This window comes from Rhinoderma darwinii, unplaced genomic scaffold (genome assembly GCF_050947455.1).
Source record: "Rhinoderma darwinii isolate aRhiDar2 unplaced genomic scaffold, aRhiDar2.hap1 Scaffold_4192, whole genome shotgun sequence".
Lineage (NCBI taxonomy): Eukaryota > Metazoa > Chordata > Amphibia > Anura > Rhinodermatidae > Rhinoderma > Rhinoderma darwinii.
In genome coordinates, this window is record NW_027463747.1 from 19858 (window position 1) to 32719 (window position 12862).

At 47.6% G+C, this 12862-nt stretch overlaps 9 non-coding genes across 9 annotated transcripts; all 9 read left to right on the forward strand.

The window, feature by feature from the left end:
* The first annotated feature begins 68 nt into the window (after window positions 1-68).
* LOC142709977 (U2 spliceosomal RNA) lies at window positions 69-259 on the forward strand. The gene has a single exon (XR_012869113.1). It is a non-coding gene; the product is annotated as a U2 spliceosomal RNA (small nuclear RNA).
* Window positions 260-1547: 1288 nt separating this feature from the next.
* Window positions 1548-1738, forward strand: LOC142709979 (U2 spliceosomal RNA). The gene has a single exon (XR_012869115.1). It is a non-coding gene; the product is annotated as a U2 spliceosomal RNA (small nuclear RNA).
* A 1284-nt stretch (window positions 1739-3022) lies between these two features.
* Window positions 3023-3213, forward strand: LOC142710010 (U2 spliceosomal RNA). The gene has a single exon (XR_012869143.1). It is a non-coding gene; the product is annotated as a U2 spliceosomal RNA (small nuclear RNA).
* Window positions 3214-4489: 1276 nt separating this feature from the next.
* Window positions 4490-4680, forward strand: LOC142709980 (U2 spliceosomal RNA). Its single transcript, XR_012869116.1, has one exon. It is a non-coding gene; the product is annotated as a U2 spliceosomal RNA (small nuclear RNA).
* A 1289-nt stretch (window positions 4681-5969) lies between these two features.
* LOC142709981 (U2 spliceosomal RNA) lies at window positions 5970-6160 on the forward strand. Its single transcript, XR_012869117.1, has one exon. It is a non-coding gene; the product is annotated as a U2 spliceosomal RNA (small nuclear RNA).
* A 1300-nt stretch (window positions 6161-7460) lies between these two features.
* On the forward strand, window positions 7461-7651 carry LOC142710011 (U2 spliceosomal RNA). The gene has a single exon (XR_012869144.1). It is a non-coding gene; the product is annotated as a U2 spliceosomal RNA (small nuclear RNA).
* A 1292-nt stretch (window positions 7652-8943) lies between these two features.
* On the forward strand, window positions 8944-9134 carry LOC142709982 (U2 spliceosomal RNA). The gene has a single exon (XR_012869118.1). It is a non-coding gene; the product is annotated as a U2 spliceosomal RNA (small nuclear RNA).
* A 1272-nt stretch (window positions 9135-10406) lies between these two features.
* Window positions 10407-10597, forward strand: LOC142709983 (U2 spliceosomal RNA). Its single transcript, XR_012869119.1, has one exon. It is a non-coding gene; the product is annotated as a U2 spliceosomal RNA (small nuclear RNA).
* A 1284-nt stretch (window positions 10598-11881) lies between these two features.
* Window positions 11882-12072, forward strand: LOC142709984 (U2 spliceosomal RNA). Its single transcript, XR_012869120.1, has one exon. It is a non-coding gene; the product is annotated as a U2 spliceosomal RNA (small nuclear RNA).
* The last annotated feature ends 790 nt before the right edge of the window (window positions 12073-12862 follow it).

The window sequence follows — 12862 nt, forward strand, 5'->3', positions numbered from 1 at the left end:
GCTGAATCGCTGCAAGGGCTGAACAGCAGTATCGGGCAGGCTCGGGCAACGCGCGGCCCGTTCGGGTTATCGCTTCTCGGCCTTTTGGCTAAGATCAAGTGTAGTATCTGTTCTTATCAGTTTAATATCTGATACGTCCCCTATCTGGGGACCATATATTAAATGGATTTTTAGAACAGGGAGATGGAAATAGAGCTTGCTCTGTCCACTCCACGCATTGACCTGGTATTGCAGTATTTCCAGGACCGGTGCACCCTTTCCTTATGTGTTGACTAAAAGCAGATTCCAAAAGTGTTTTTTGTCTTTGCTATTGTTTCTGTCTTTCTGAAGGGATCTCCCCTTTTAATCCCATTATTTCAACACCTGTTGGACAATGCATGAGTGATAATGAGCTCATTGATTAAATGCAATTAATGAATAGATTGCCACCTCTTGTTGTGTGTCGTCTGTGTTTCTGTGTTTCCGGCATTTCACATTGGAACACCTCATTCACCTTCCTTGTCTTCTCTCCGCCCTCCCTTTTAGGTAAGTTAAAGAGCTGCACCTGAGCCAGCCACTGATTGATTGATTGATTGATTGATTGATTGATTGATTGATTGATTGATTGATGCAGCACAACAGTCAAATAGTGGAGTGGAGTAGGGGAACAGCAAACAGCCAATAAAGCAGCCCGCCCGCTCGCCTGCCCGCCACAATGGACCTACCTGTGTACACTAGATGGATGTGATGGAATGTACTGTCGTCCCTACATTTCAAGAAGAAGTAAGAATTGCAGTTGCAACAAAGCCTTGCTTGCCTACAAAGAGAGCAGCAATTTGGATTTGTTACTATGTTACCTAGAAGAATAACAAACTGTGCAAGGATGGAGGTTGTAGGAGCAAGGAGAAGTTGTCTGTAAAGTTGGTGGATGCCTATTTTCCATTTTGCAGTCCCTTGTCTCCCTCTTGTGGCCTCCTGGAGGCAACTAGCTGTGCAAAAAAAAGACAGCCTGGCGGCCGGCTGTTGCAGTGTTGCCCTCTCAGGCAACACTGAGTGACTGACTGAGCCTCACCGTCTTATATAAAGTTCAGACGGAACTTTGCACGTGTCATAGTGGAGCCCTCAGGATTCCAGAGCCAGCTTTCTGACATCATAATGGGGCCTCAGAGATAAAAGCCTGGGCCCAGGCAGTGTTGGTCAGTGCTGCTCAGCAGGCAGCACTGGACTGGACTGGATTACAGCTGATACAAGGTGTGAAGGAACAAGGGGTGGCTGTGGGCATGCACTTGCTGCCGCTGCCAGTGTTTATCTGCATGGCAGCAGGGCATTTGGGCGTTGCCAGGAAGGCGTTTTTATGTAGATTCCTCCTCTTTCAGCACTGCATTGTGGTGCAAGCAAAAGAAGCAAATCCTGTCTGGCTTCCTCTCCGGCCTTTATTCACCTCCCGTGTAGCTGTGAGTGTGTGAGCCTGCAGGGCCCCATGGAATTGCCTAGAAGTAGGCTGAATCGCTGCAAGGGCTGAACAGCAGTATCGGGCAGGCTCGGGCAACGCGCGGCCCGTTCGGGTTATCGCTTCTCGGCCTTTTGGCTAAGATCAAGTGTAGTATCTGTTCTTATCAGTTTAATATCTGATACGTCCCCTATCTGGGGACCATATATTAAATGGATTTTTAGAACAGGGAGATGGAAATAGAGCTTGCTCTGTCCACTCCACGCATTGACCTGGTATTGCAGTATTTCCAGGACCGGTGCACCCTTTCCTTATGTGTTGACTAAAAGCAGATTCCAAAAGTGTTTTTTGTCTTTGCTATTGTTTCTGTCTTTCTGAAGGGATCTCCCCTTTTAATCCCATTATTTCAACACCTGTTGGACAATGCATGAGTGATAATGAGCTCATTGATTAAATGCAATTAATGAATAGATTGCCACCTCTTGTTGTGTGTCGTCTGTGTTTCTGTGTTTCCGGCATTTCACATTGGAACACCTCATTCACCTTCCTTGTCTTCTCTCCGCCCTCCCTTTTAGGTAAGTTAAAGAGCTGCACCTGAGCCAGCCACTGATTGATTGATTGATTGATTGATTGATTGATTGATTGATTGATTGATGCAGCACAACAGTCAAATAGTGGAGTGGAGTAGGGGAACAGCAAACAGCCAATAAAGCAGCCCGCCCGCTCGCCTGCCCGCCACAATGGACCTACCTGTGTACACTAGATGGATGTGATGGAATGTACTGTCGTCCCTACATTTCAAGAAGAAGTAAGAATTGCAGTTGCAACAAAGCCTTGCTTGCCTACAAAGAGAGCAGCAATTTGGATTTGTTACTATGTTACCTAGAAGAATAACAAACTGTGCAAGGATGGAGGTTGTAGGAGCAAGGAGAAGTTGTCTGTAAAGTTGGTGGATGCCTATTTTCCATTTTGCAGTCCCTTGTCTCCCTCTTGTGGCCTCCTGGAGGCAACTAGCTGTGCAAAAAAAAGACAGCCTGGCGGCCGGCTGTTGCAGTGTTGCCCTGTCAGGCAACACTGAGTGACTGACTGAGCCTCACCGTCTTATATAAAGTTCAGACGGAACTTTGCACGTGTCATAGTGGAGCCCTCAGGATTCCAGAGCCAGCTTTCTGACATCATAATGGGGCCTCAGAGATAAAAGCCTGGGCCCAGGCAGTGTTGGTCAGTGCTGCTCAGCAGGCAGCACTGGACTGGACTGGATTACAGCTGATACAAGGTGTGAAGGAACAAGGGGTGGCTGTGGGCATGCACTTGCTGCCGCTGCCAGTGTTTATCTGCATGGCAGCAGGGCATTTGGGCGTTGCCAGGAAGGCGTTTTTATGTAGATTCCTCCTCTTTCAGCACTGCATTGTGGTGCAAGCAAAAGAAGCAAATCCTGTCTGGCTTCCTCTCCGGCCTTTATTCACCTCCCGTGTAGCTGTGAGTGTGTGAGCCTGCAGGGCCCCATGGAATTGCCTAGAAGTAGGCTGAATCGCTGCAAGGGCTGAACAGCAGTATCGGGCAGGCTCGGGCAACGCGCGGCCCGTTCGGGTTATCGCTTCTCGGCCTTTTGGCTAAGATCAAGTGTAGTATCTGTTCTTATCAGTTTAATATCTGATACGTCCCCTATCTGGGGACCATATATTAAATGGATTTTTAGAACAGGGAGATGGAAATAGAGCTTGCTCTGTCCACTCCACGCATTGACCTGGTATTGCAGTATTTCCAGGACCGGAGCACCCTTTCCTTATGTGTTGACTAAAAGCAGATTCCAAAAGTGTTTTTTGTCTTTGCTATTGTTTCTGTCTTTCTGAAGGGATCTCCCCTTTTAATCCCATTATTTCAACACCTGTTGGACAATGCATGAGTGATAATGAGCTCATTGATTAAATGCAATTAATGAATAGATTGCCACCTCTTGTTGTGTGTCGTCTGTGTTTCTGTGTTTCCGGCATTTCACATTGGAACACCTCATTCACCTTCCTTGTCTTCTCTCCGCCCTCCCTTTTAGGTAAGTTAAAGAGCTGCACCTGAGCCAGCCACTGATTGATTGATTGATTGATTGATTGATTGATTGATTGATGCAGCACAACAGTCAAATAGTGGAGTGGAGTAGGGGAACAGCAAACAGCCAATAAAGCAGCCCGCCCGCTCGCCTGCCCGCCACAATGGACCTACCTGTGTACACTAGATGGATGTGATGGAATGTACTGTCGTCCCTACATTTCAAGAAGAAGTAAGAATTGCAGTTGCAACAAAGCCTTGCTTGCCTACAAAGAGAGCAGCAATTTGGATTTGTTACTATGTTACCTAGAAGAATAACAAACTGTGCAAGGATGGAGGTTGTAGGAGCAAGGAGAAGTTGTCTGTAAAGTTGGTGGATGCCTATTTTCCATTTTGCAGTCCCTTGTCTCCCTCTTGTGGCCTCCTGGAGGCAACTAGCTGTGCAAAAAAAAGACAGCCTGGCGGCCGGCTGTTGCAGTGTTGCCCTCTCAGGCAACACTGAGTGACTGACTGAGCCTCACCGTCTTATATAAAGTTCAGACGGAACTTTGCACGTGTCATAGTGGAGCCCTCAGGATTCCAGAGCCAGCTTTCTGACATCATAATGGGGCCTCAGAGATAAAAGCCTGGGCCCAGGCAGTGTTGGTCAGTGCTGCTCAGCAGGCAGCACTGGACTGGACTGGATTACAGCTGATACAAGGTGTGAAGGAACAAGGGGTGGCTGTGGGCATGCACTTGCTGCCGCTGCCAGTGTTTATCTGCATGGCAGCAGGGCATTTGGGCGTTGCCAGGAAGGCGTTTTTATGTAGATTCCTCCTCTTTCAGCACTGCATTGTGGTGCAAGCAAAAGAAGCAAATCCTGTCTGGCTTCCTCTCCGGCCTTTATTCACCTCCCGTGTAGCTGTGAGTGTGTGAGCCTGCAGGGCCCCATGGAATTGCCTAGAAGTAGGCTGAATCGCTGCAAGGGCTGAACAGCAGTATCGGGCAGGCTCGGGCAACGCGCGGCCCGTTCGGGTTATCGCTTCTCGGCCTTTTGGCTAAGATCAAGTGTAGTATCTGTTCTTATCAGTTTAATATCTGATACGTCCCCTATCTGGGGACCATATATTAAATGGATTTTTAGAACAGGGAGATGGAAATAGAGCTTGCTCTGTCCACTCCACGCATTGACCTGGTATTGCAGTATTTCCAGGACCGGTGCACCCTTTCCTTATGTGTTGACTAAAAGCAGATTCCAAAAGTGTTTTTTGTCTTTGCTATTGTTTCTGTCTTTCTGAAGGGATCTCCCCTTTTAATCCCATTATTTCAACACCTGTTGGACAATGCATGAGTGATAATGAGCTCATTGATTAAATGCAATTAATGAATAGATTGCCACCTCTTGTTGTGTGTCGTCTGTGTTTCTGTGTTTCCGGCATTTCACATTGGAACACCTCATTCACCTTCCTTGTCTTCTCTCCGCCCTCCCTTTTAGGTAAGTTAAAGAGCTGCACCTGAGCCAGCCACTGATTGATTGATTGATTGATTGATTGATTGATTGATTGATTGATTGATTGATGCAGCACAACAGTCAAATAGTGGAGTGGAGTAGGGGAACAGCAAACAGCCAATAAAGCAGCCCGCCCGCTCGCCTGCCCGCCACAATGGACCTACCTGTGTACACTAGATGGATGTGATGGAATGTACTGTCGTCCCTACATTTCAAGAAGAAGTAAGAATTGCAGTTGCAACAAAGCCTTGCTTGCCTACAAAGAGAGCAGCAATTTGGATTTGTTACTATGTTACCTAGAAGAATAACAAACTGTGCAAGGATGGAGGTTGTAGGAGCAAGGAGAAGTTGTCTGTAAAGTTGGTGGATGCCTATTTTCCATTTTGCAGTCCCTTGTCTCCCTCTTGTGGCCTCCTGGAGGCAACTAGCTGTGCAAAAAAAAAGACAGCCTGGCGGCCGGCTGTTGCAGTGTTGCCCTCTCAGGCAACACTGAGTGACTGACTGAGCCTCACCGTCTTATATAAAGTTCAGACGGAACTTTGCACGTGTCATAGTGGAGCCCTCAGGATTCCAGAGCCAGCTTTCTGACATCATAATGGGGCCTCAGAGATAAAAGCCTGGGCCCAGGCAGTGTTGGTCAGTGCTGCTCAGCAGGCAGCACTGGACTGGACTGGATTACAGCTGATACAAGGTGTGAAGGAACAAGGGGTGGCTGTGGGCATGCACTTGCTGCCGCTGCCAGTGTTTATCTGCATGGCAGCAGGGCATTTGGGCGTTGCCAGGAAGGCGTTTTTATGTAGATTCCTCCTCTTTCAGCACTGCATTGTGGTGCAAGCAAAAGAAGCAAATCCTGTCTGGCTTCCTCTCCGGCCTTTATTCACCTCCCGTGTAGCTGTGAGTGTGTGAGCCTGCAGGGCCCCATGGAATTGCCTAGAAGTAGGCTGAATCGCTGCAAGGGCTGAACAGCAGTATCGGGCAGGCTCGGGCAACGCGCGGCCCGTTCGGGTTATCGCTTCTCGGCCTTTTGGCTAAGATCAAGTGTAGTATCTGTTCTTATCAGTTTAATATCTGATACGTCCCCTATCTGGGGACCATATATTAAATGGATTTTTAGAACAGGGAGATGGAAATAGAGCTTGCTCTGTCCACTCCACGCATTGACCTGGTATTGCAGTATTTCCAGGACCGGTGCACCCTTTCCTTATGTGTTGACTAAAAGCAGATTCCAAAAGTGTTTTTTGTCTTTGCTATTGTTTCTGTCTTTCTGAAGGGATCTCCCCTTTTAATCCCATTATTTCAACACCTGTTGGACAATGCATGAGTGATAATGAGCTCATTGATTAAATGCAATTAATGAATAGATTGCCACCTCTTGTTGTGTGTCGTCTGTGTTTCTGTGTTTCCGGCATTTCACATTGGAACACCTCATTCACCTTCCTTGTCTTCTCTCCGCCCTCCCTTTTAGGTAAGTTAAAGAGCTGCACCTGAGCCAGCCACTGATTGATTGATTGATTGATTGATTGATTGATTGATTGATTGATTGATTGATTGATTGATTGATGCAGCACAACAGTCAAATAGTGGAGTGGAGTAGGGGAACAGCAAACAGCCAATAAAGCAGCCCGCCCGCTCGCCTGCCCGCCACAATGGACCTACCTGTGTACACTAGATGGATGTGATGGAATGTACTGTCGTCCCTACATTTCAAGAAGAAGTAAGAATTGCAGTTGCAACAAAGCCTTGCTTGCCTACAAAGAGAGCAGCAATTTGGATTTGTTACTATGTTACCTAGAAGAATAACAAACTGTGCAAGGATGGAGGTTGTAGGAGCAAGGAGAAGTTGTCTGTAAAGTTGGTGGATGCCTATTTTCCATTTTGCAGTCCCTTGTCTCCCTCTTGTGGCCTCCTGGAGGCAACTAGCTGTGCAAAAAAAAGACAGCCTGGCGGCCGGCTGTTGCAGTGTTGCCCTCTCAGGCAACACTGAGTGACTGACTGAGCCTCACCGTCTTATATAAAGTTCAGACGGAACTTTGCACGTGTCATAGTGGAGCCCTCAGGATTCCAGAGCCAGCTTTCTGACATCATAATGGGGCCTCAGAGATAAAAGCCTGGGCCCAGGCAGTGTTGGTCAGTGCTGCTCAGCAGGCAGCACTGGACTGGACTGGATTACAGCTGATACAAGGTGTGAAGGAACAAGGGGTGGCTGTGGGCATGCACTTGCTGCCGCTGCCAGTGTTTATCTGCATGGCAGCAGGGCATTTGGGCGTTGCCAGGAAGGCGTTTTTATGTAGATTCCTCCTCTTTCAGCACTGCATTGTGGTGCAAGCAAAAGAAGCAAATCCTGTCTGGCTTCCTCTCCGGCCTTTATTCACCTCCCGTGTAGCTGTGAGTGTGTGAGCCTGCAGGGCCCCATGGAATTGCCTAGAAGTAGGCTGAATCGCTGCAAGGGCTGAACAGCAGTATCGGGCAGGCTCGGGCAACGCGCGGCCCGTTCGGGTTATCGCTTCTCGGCCTTTTGGCTAAGATCAAGTGTAGTATCTGTTCTTATCAGTTTAATATCTGATACGTCCCCTATCTGGGGACCATATATTAAATGGATTTTTAGAACAGGGAGATGGAAATAGAGCTTGCTCTGTCCACTCCACGCATTGACCTGGTATTGCAGTATTTCCAGGACCGGAGCACCCTTTCCTTATGTGTTGACTAAAAGCAGATTCCAAAAGTGTTTTTTGTCTTTGCTATTGTTTCTGTCTTTCTGAAGGGATCTCCCCTTTTAATCCCATTATTTCAACACCTGTTGGACAATGCATGAGTGATAATGAGCTCATTGATTAAATGCAATTAATGAATAGATTGCCACCTCTTGTTGTGTGTCGTCTGTGTTTCTGTGTTTCCGGCATTTCACATTGGAACACCTCATTCACCTTCCTTGTCTTCTCTCCGCCCTCCCTTTTAGGTAAGTTAAAGAGCTGCACCTGAGCCAGCCACTGATTGATTGATTGATTGATTGATTGATTGATTGATTGATTGATTGATTGATTGATGCAGCACAACAGTCAAATAGTGGAGTGGAGTAGGGGAACAGCAAACAGCCAATAAAGCAGCCCGCCCGCTCGCCTGCCCGCCACAATGGACCTACCTGTGTACACTAGATGGATGTGATGGAATGTACTGTCGTCCCTACATTTCAAGAAGAAGTAAGAATTGCAGTTGCAACAAAGCCTTGCTTGCCTACAAAGAGAGCAGCAATTTGGATTTGTTACTATGTTACCTAGAAGAATAACAAACTGTGCAAGGATGGAGGTTGTAGGAGCAAGGAGAAGTTGTCTGTAAAGTTGGTGGATGCCTATTTTCCATTTTGCAGTCCCTTGTCTCCCTCTTGTGGCCTCCTGGAGGCAACTAGCTGTGCAAAAAAAAGACAGCCTGGCGGCCGGCTGTTGCAGTGTTGCCCTCTCAGGCAACACTGAGTGACTGACTGAGCCTCACCGTCTTATATAAAGTTCAGACGGAACTTTGCACGTGTCATAGTGGAGCCCTCAGGATTCCAGAGCCAGCTTTCTGACATCATAATGGGGCCTCAGAGATAAAAGCCTGGGCCCAGGCAGTGTTGGTCAGTGCTGCTCAGCAGGCAGCACTGGACTGGACTGGATTACAGCTGATACAAGGTGTGAAGGAACAAGGGGTGGCTGTGGGCATGCACTTGCTGCCGCTGCCAGTGTTTATCTGCATGGCAGCAGGGCATTTGGGCGTTGCCAGGAAGGCGTTTTTATGTAGATTCCTCCTCTTTCAGCACTGCATTGTGGTGCAAGCAAAAGAAGCAAATCCTGTCTGGCTTCCTCTCCGGCCTTTATTCACCTCCCGTGTAGCTGTGAGTGTGTGAGCCTGCAGGGCCCCATGGAATTGCCTAGAAGTAGGCTGAATCGCTGCAAGGGCTGAACAGCAGTATCGGGCAGGCTCGGGCAACGCGCGGCCCGTTCGGGTTATCGCTTCTCGGCCTTTTGGCTAAGATCAAGTGTAGTATCTGTTCTTATCAGTTTAATATCTGATACGTCCCCTATCTGGGGACCATATATTAAATGGATTTTTAGAACAGGGAGATGGAAATAGAGCTTGCTCTGTCCACTCCACGCATTGACCTGGTATTGCAGTATTTCCAGGACCGGTGCACCCTTTCCTTATGTGTTGACTAAAAGCAGATTCCAAAAGTGTTTTTTGTCTTTGCTATTGTTTCTGTCTTTCTGAAGGGATCTCCCCTTTTAATCCCATTATTTCAACACCTGTTGGACAATGCATGAGTGATAATGAGCTCATTGATTAAATGCAATTAATGAATAGATTGCCACCTCTTGTTGTGTGTCGTCTGTGTTTCTGTGTTTCCGGCATTTCACATTGGAACACCTCATTCACCTTCCTTGTCTTCTCTCCGCCCTCCCTTTTAGGTAAGTTAAAGAGCTGCACCTGAGCCAGCCACTGATTGATTGATTGATTGATTGATTGATTGATTGATTGATTGATTGATTGATTGATGCAGCACAACAGTCAAATAGTGGAGTGGAGTAGGGGAACAGCAAACAGCCAATAAAGCAGCCCGCCCGCTCGCCTGCCCGCCACAATGGACCTACCTGTGTACACTAGATGGATGTGATGGAATGTACTGTCGTCCCTACATTTCAAGAAGAAGTAAGAATTGCAGTTGCAACAAAGCCTTGCTTGCCTACAAAGAGAGCAGCAATTTGGATTTGTTACTATGTTACCTAGAAGAATAACAAACTGTGCAAGGATGGAGGTTGTAGGAGCAAGGAGAAGTTGTCTGTAAAGTTGGTGGATGCCTATTTTCCATTTTGCAGTCCCTTGTCTCCCTCTTGTGGCCTCCTGGAGGCAACTAGCTGTGCAAAAAAAAGACAGCCTGGCGGCCGGCTGTTGCAGTGTTGCCCTGTCAGGCAACACTGAGTGACTGACTGAGCCTCACCGTCTTATATAAAGTTCAGACGGAACTTTGCACGTGTCATAGTGGAGCCCTCAGGATTCCAGAGCCAGCTTTCTGACATCATAATGGGGCCTCAGAGATAAAAGCCTGGGCCCAGGCAGTGTTGGTCAGTGCTGCTCAGCAGGCAGCACTGGACTGGACTGGATTACAGCTGATACAAGGTGTGAAGGAACAAGGGGTGGCTGTGGGCATGCACTTGCTGCCGCTGCCAGTGTTTATCTGCATGGCAGCAGGGCATTTGGGCGTTGCCAGGAAGGCGTTTTTATGTAGATTTTGTGGTGCAAGCAAAAGAAGCAAATCCTGTCTGGCTTCCTCTCCGGCCTTTATTCACCTCCCGTGTAGCTGTGAGTGTGTGAGCCTGCAGGGCCCCATGGAATTGCCTAGAAGTAGGCTGAATCGCTGCAAGGGCTGAACAGCAGTATCGGGCAGGCTCGGGCAACGCGCGGCCCGTTCGGGTTATCGCTTCTCGGCCTTTTGGCTAAGATCAAGTGTAGTATCTGTTCTTATCAGTTTAATATCTGATACGTCCCCTATCTGGGGACCATATATTAAATGGATTTTTAGAACAGGGAGATGGAAATAGAGCTTGCTCTGTCCACTCCACGCATTGACCTGGTATTGCAGTATTTCCAGGACCGGTGCACCCTTTCCTTATGTGTTGACTAAAAGCAGATTCCAAAAGTGTTTTTTGTCTTTGCTATTGTTTCTGTCTTTCTGAAGGGATCTCCCCTTTTAATCCCATTATTTCAACACCTGTTGGACAATGCATGAGTGATAATGAGCTCATTGATTAAATGCAATTAATGAATAGATTGCCACCTCTTGTTGTGTGTCGTCTGTGTTTCTGTGTTTCCGGCATTTCACATTGGAACACCTCATTCACCTTCCTTGTCTTCTCTCCGCCCTCCCTTTTAGGTAAGTTAAAGAGCTGCACCTGAGCCAGCCACTGATTGATTGATTGATTGATTGATTGATTGATTGATTGATTGATTGATGCAGCACAACAGTCAAATAGTGGAGTGGAGTAGGGGAACAGCAAACAGCCAATAAAGCAGCCCGCCCGCTCGCCTGCCCGCCACAATGGACCTACCTGTGTACACTAGATGGATGTGATGGAATGTACTGTCGTCCCTACATTTCAAGAAGAAGTAAGAATTGCAGTTGCAACAAAGCCTTGCTTGCCTACAAAGAGAGCAGCAATTTGGATTTGTTACTATGTTACCTAGAAGAATAACAAACTGTGCAAGGATGGAGGTTGTAGGAGCAAGGAGAAGTTGTCTGTAAAGTTGGTGGATGCCTATTTTCCATTTTGCAGTCCCTTGTCTCCCTCTTGTGGCCTCCTGGAGGCAACTAGCTGTGCAAAAAAAAGACAGCCTGGCGGCCGGCTGTTGCAGTGTTGCCCTCTCAGGCAACACTGAGTGACTGACTGAGCCTCACCGTCTTATATAAAGTTCAGACGGAACTTTGCACGTGTCATAGTGGAGCCCTCAGGATTCCAGAGCCAGCTTTCTGACATCATAATGGGGCCTCAGAGATAAAAGCCTGGGCCCAGGCAGTGTTGGTCAGTGCTGCTCAGCAGGCAGCACTGGACTGGACTGGATTACAGCTGATACAAGGTGTGAAGGAACAAGGGGTGGCTGTGGGCATGCACTTGCTGCCGCTGCCAGTGTTTATCTGCATGGCAGCAGGGCATTTGGGCGTTGCCAGGAAGGCGTTTTTATGTAGATTCCTCCTCTTTCAGCACTGCATTGTGGTGCAAGCAAAAGAAGCAAATCCTGTCTGGCTTCCTCTCCGGCCTTTATTCACCTCCCGTGTAGCTGTGAGTGTGTGAGCCTGCAGGGCCCCATGGAATTGCCTAGAAGTAGGCTGAATCGCTGCAAGGGCTGAACAGCAGTATCGGGCAGGCTCGGGCAACGCGCGGCCCGTTCGGGTTATCGCTTCTCGGCCTTTTGGCTAAGATCAAGTGTAGTATCTGTTCTTATCAGTTTAATATCTGATACGTCCCCTATCTGGGGACCATATATTAAATGGATTTTTAGAACAGGGAGATGGAAATAGAGCTTGCTCTGTCCACTCCACGCATTGACCTGGTATTGCAGTATTTCCAGGACCGGTGCACCCTTTCCTTATGTGTTGACTAAAAGCAGATTCCAAAAGTGTTTTTTGTCTTTGCTATTGTTTCTGTCTTTCTGAAGGGATCTCCCCTTTTAATCCCATTATTTCAACACCTGTTGGACAATGCATGAGTGATAATGAGCTCATTGATTAAATGCAATTAATGAATAGATTGCCACCTCTTGTTGTGTGTCGTCTGTGTTTCTGTGTTTCCGGCATTTCACATTGGAACACCTCATTCACCTTCCTTGTCTTCTCTCCGCCCTCCCTTTTAGGTAAGTTAAAGAGCTGCACCTGAGCCAGCCACTGATTGATTGATTGATTGATTGATTGATTGATTGATTGATTGATTGATTGATTGATTGATTGATGCAGCACAACAGTCAAATAGTGGAGTGGAGTAGGGGAACAGCAAACAGCCAATAAAGCAGCCCGCCCGCTCGCCTGCCCGCCACAATGGACCTACCTGTGTACACTAGATGGATGTGATGGAATGTACTGTCGTCCCTACATTTCAAGAAGAAGTAAGAATTGCAGTTGCAACAAAGCCTTGCTTGCCTACAAAGAGAGCAGCAATTTGGATTTGTTACTATGTTACCTAGAAGAATAACAAACTGTGCAAGGATGGAGGTTGTAGGAGCAAGGAGAAGTTGTCTGTAAAGTTGGTGGATGCCTATTTTCCATTTTGCAGTCCCTTGTCTCCCTCTTGTGGCCTCCTGGAGGCAACTAGCTGTGCAAAAAAAAGACAGCCTGGCGGCCGGCTGTTGCAGTGTTGCCCTCTCAGGCAACACTGAGTGAC